Source organism: Euphorbia lathyris, chromosome 8, assembly GCF_963576675.1.
Source record: "Euphorbia lathyris chromosome 8, ddEupLath1.1, whole genome shotgun sequence".
NCBI classification, from domain to species: Eukaryota; Viridiplantae; Streptophyta; class Magnoliopsida; order Malpighiales; family Euphorbiaceae; genus Euphorbia; species Euphorbia lathyris.
The window spans coordinates 38682356-38687465 of record NC_088917.1 but is presented as its reverse complement, the minus strand read 5'-3'; positions in this window follow the sequence as shown (position 1 = coordinate 38687465).

Here is a 5110-nt window from a genome sequence, read left to right as displayed (position 1 = left end):
AACATGCAAAAACATAAATAAAACCCGAAAACGCTGAACTAAACTAGACACGACGCAACAAAAATTTAAAAATTATACAAATTTTTGTAAGTTTGTCTACCCCTCCTCCTCACACTTAAAATATGCAATAAGTTCCAACATTGCATCTAAAACCATCAAGCGCATGTGCAAAAAGTTAGGGTGGAGAAGACAACTTACTAACCAAAGTTAAAAACAGAAATCTATAATTGAATTAAAAAGAAAAGCAAACCTAGAAAAAGTTTAATCCAAACTTGTGTTGCCTCCCAAGAAGCGCTACTTTATAGTCGGTTAGCTCGACATGGAGTTCCTTCCTAGGTGTAAGCTTCTACTCGCGTTAGGAACTCGAACTCCTTGAGAAATAACCCGTACCTACAAAACGGATTAAGAGCCTCTAATAAGTCTAATGAAAGCAGGAGGTCGAATTTAAACATATTATGAAAAAGTTTGGTTTGCTCCCTTTTGGATTCTCTTGGTAGGTCGAAGAGAATGAAAACTTCTGAGCATGAAGCAAACCTAAACTTTTCTAATTTTTGAGGAAAAGGTAGTTGAGATACACAAGTTTTGATTTGATCTTTTATCTCTATCACATGATTTAGAATTTCAGATTTTGAACTGGGGTTGCTTACCGCTTCCGGTTCCTCACTTACCTCGAGTGATGCATGTGGTAGTGGACTTGGTTCTACCTTTTTGTCATTCCTCAAGGAGATGGCTTGAGCTGATTCCCTTTGCGGGATTTCTATGTTTTCCTTTATGCCTGGGAGAGCATCTCGGGATTGCTCTTGCATCTCATGGTTTATTTGAGCCAATTGGTTGCTCAAGTCCTTGCAAACCTCCTCGTTGATTGTAAGTCGGGCTGATATTCCTTTCAAAAGGGACAACACCTCATCTCGTGAGCTAGAGGGTTGTGGAGGAACTTGGCTTGCTTGTTCGTAAGGGAACATTCCAATTCGTTTTCCCTGTGCTCATTAACAAACCTATTTGGAGGCCTCAACATGTTAGGGTTCCCGTAGGACAGATTTGAGTGTTGAGGTCTCCTCCAATCACTACTATAAAAGCTGTAAGAATTGGGGTTAGAATTATACCTTTGGTGATTACCCACAAAACTTACACTTTCATTGGTGTTGAGGCTCAGTTTCGTCATCAAGATATCCATTTTTTCATTTAAGTCGGCCATGGAGGGATTGGGAGCCTCATTCTCCAGGGCATGAATGTATTGTCTTGATGGGATAGTAAACTTTTGAGCTTGCCACTCGACTCTTTCTTGCCAATTCATTGATCAGAGAATGCTGAGAAAAAGTGAAGTTCTAGCACAAAAGTTGATAAGTAAAAGTATATAGAACAAATACAAAAGATATGAACAAGTATAGAAGTTATAAAGAATTATATATAAACAAGTATAAACGATATAAACAAAGGATATTCACAAGGAATGCCTAAACTAACAAATCGACCTTTGGTTCGATATTGCAGAAGAAATAAATCCCCGGCAACGGTGCCAAAAACTTGATGCGCCTTCACCTAAGTTGGGATGAAGACTCACTAAGGGATAAGTGTACCCCGTCGTTATCAAGTAATAAATTTCTGGTTAAGTCCAGGTTATCGTCCACAGGATTTATTTCTGCAAGTATCGAGCTACTTGGTTTCAGGTGTTATCTAGGCTTAGGGGGTTTTGAGTTTGTTTGATTAAGTTAATCTGCTCCTAGGTTGAATTATACTAATCCTAACTAAGTTACCTGATTCTAACTAAGTTATTCTATGCCTAATTAAGTTACTATACCCCTAATTAAGTTAAACTACTCCTAATTGATCTTTCACTAATGCAATTATCCGAAGGAACATGGTATGAACGATAATAGTGAAGATAGATTATTAGGTCTATTGAATAAAAACCTAATCTGAGTCACTTGTATTCAAGGCGATTAACCCTACTTACCCTCCTGAAGTTCCTAGCGCGTGATTCCCTAAGGCCGAAACTAGGTCTAAGGCTCAGTAAATTGGCGCTTAATCAACTAAGAGGTCGTCAATCTCCTAGGCTCTGACTAGGTCAGATTCAGCTCGCAATATGTGCCTACTAGATTTTGGGGCTTTTGAATGAGTTAAACCAATCGAATAAAGCGTAAGACATAGATTAAACAAATAATCATAGAACAAAACAAGAGCTAAATTATTATTAAAGGCGAAGATAAATGTCACAAGATACAATAAGCTAAGTTCGGCAACTGTATCAAAGAGTACAAACAAGGAAAGATAAAAGGAGATACAAAAATCCCTTTCAGGGAACCTGTTTACTCTGCAGCCGGCGACCTAATCTTAAGGACGAACCTTGATAATTCCTCGAGAAAAGCTTTGAAGGAGCTTCAATGGAGGTTTGAAGGATATGGGGGAGATGGAGAGGAACTACAAGGGGAAAGCTAAAGTAATTTACAAATAAATGAAAGATACTAATTTACATTGGAAAAACTCTATTTATAGGCGTGGCTCGACCCTCTTTTTGACCTATTTTCGTGTCCTTATGCAGGTAGGAAGTCGTGGGGTCCGTCGTGGCATCGTGGGGGTGGAATTGGTCTTTTTGACCAATTCCCGCAGGTCTGCTCACCGAGCAGGCGCTACTCGCGACGAGCAGCGCCCTGCTCGACGAGCAGGCCTCTGGCTGCCTGCTCGGCGAGCAGGCATCCTGCTCACCCGAGCAGGCCTCTGGTGGCCTGCTCGACGAGCAGACATGGCCTGCTCGGTGAGCAGGCCTCCAGGGGCCTGCTCGGCGAGCAGGCATGGCCTACGGAGGCCCGCTCGTCGAGCATTCTTGCCCGGTATGCCCTCGTGTGCTTGCCGACTACCGTCGATGCCTTTTTCGTCCGAACTTATACCTGCGCATGTACAGAAACTCCAGATAACATTAGTCCAAAGGCTAAATTGACCCGCCAATCGCTTATTTTGAGCAAACGCTTCGTTTGGTGCGACTTTTGACGGACCAATTAGCTTCAAAAGATAATGGAATTATACTATGCATGCTATTTTGGCCATAATTGCCTAAATTGGTCATAAAACGAGCCTAAACAACGAAAAATAAATAAAACATTTCCAATTCCTAACTACCTCACACAAAAGCATTTAAGTGCGAGAAATGCTCGCTTATTAACTAAATAATGCTAAAACCCGTCCTAAAACCGTACCCAAAGATAAGGGTTTTTGACCCCTATCAGTCCTTCAGCCTTTTTTCCCTTCGTCCGATGACCAAATTGTTGCTCCCCCATTCTCGGTAGTGAATTTGATATTCTCGGTACGAGCAGGAGATTTTGGAAGCCCAGTTACACACTTTCGTTTTCGACGAAACACGATCGTTCGGGTGGATAAAGACGTCCTTTCGCAGCGGACACGATCCTTCACAACGGACACGACACTTCAATCAAGACTCTTCAACATCTATAAATAAAGAGTTGATGGAGAGTTGATATATAGAAAGATATATGTGTAGAAGAAAGAGATTAGTGTAGAATTTATGCAGAAATTCCGAATCAAGTGATTCAGAAGTTAGATTTCGATTCTGTTCAAAAGCAATATGATGTACACACATTGTTTACAAATTAATAACAAATTCAGTAGCGTTTAGACATTGTTCCAGTTTAGTTATCATGTGGTTTGGCTTGCAAAACAACTCAAAGAGCCAAAAGCTCATTAGTTTTTAATTCAGGGATATATCAATTTCAATATCATATATGCCTTCTTCTACGAACTTACCTGCTCCCATCCCATACTGTTTTATTCTAATTAATTCAACTCTTTCTTTTACTTCTTTCTAATCATTCTCTCATATAAAAATTTGTATAGATTTCTGATGGGATCTTTAGATTTATATTCACGTTCGATGGCTTCCTATAAAACGTGAGAATCACCGATGGATTCTCAAATAACTAAATTAGTTAACTTTCTAATAAAAGAGAAAATAAAATAGGCTACGGTTTGTAATGTACATTAAGACTCTGTAAAACCTATTTTTTTATATAGTCATCTTACAGTCCAAATTAGGGTGCAACTAACTATTTATTCAGGAACTAATGTCGACTTTCAAAACGCGTGTCTCATGATCGTTCTAGTCTGGACCATTGACCCAGTAAGCTGCTCATCGAGGCCTATTGAATAACATTCACATGATATCAGAAGCTCTCTAAAAGGATAAAGATGCGTTTTAAGACTGAAATGTTACTTCGATTCAAGGCACCCAACTGCCTATGCTAAGACTTGACGAGAATGACCCTATAGTATTCAGACATGTGATATGTGTACCACAACAATAGTCACATAGGTCCTCATTTACCATTTTAAACATCGTCCTTCTATAAATTGGTGGTTATTTTTACTTAGACATTTCCACACTCTTCTCTTTTAGTTTGTAGTGTTCTTTCCTTTTCTTCCCATCTTTCTCAGTCCCCTGTCTTTTCCTTCGTTCCTCATTCTCGTCGACAACCATCTTTTTTGTCCTCTCTCCATACTTTGATAAGATTTAAACCCAATTTCTTCTAATTTTATACATTGTTCTCTTTTTATTTTCCTCATTTTTTTTTGTTCATTGGCGATCATAACATTACCCATAATAGGGAATATTATGTCCCAAAACTCGTACACCTTTAGTAGAAATCATAGAGTCATATGCAACTCAATCTAACCCAAAACCACCTCCAACATTGAAAATTATACTTCTACGAATTGGTAGTAACTAGTGACCCTGAGGTCACTAAATCATCCCGAAAAAATTATAAAATGCACCCCGAGAGTCACAAATATGATCTCTGATATAACCATTAAACATGTTGCTACTATGCACACTATATATACTTATCTCCAAAAGATTTCCTTCCTTATCCTAGTAGTCCTGATCTAAAGTGTACAATCCTCCTCAATGTATTTCACCATTTATCACCATCTGCGATTTCACTTATCCGCTTCCAGATCCCATGCCTCCATCTTGACATCCTACTTAATATGTCGTGGCCAAATTCATCCTAATGCCTAGGTATATTTGGTATGCCTATACTGGTTATGTGAAAATATGGGTAAGTCTTTCAATGCCTATATGTTCCGTATATTACTTTTG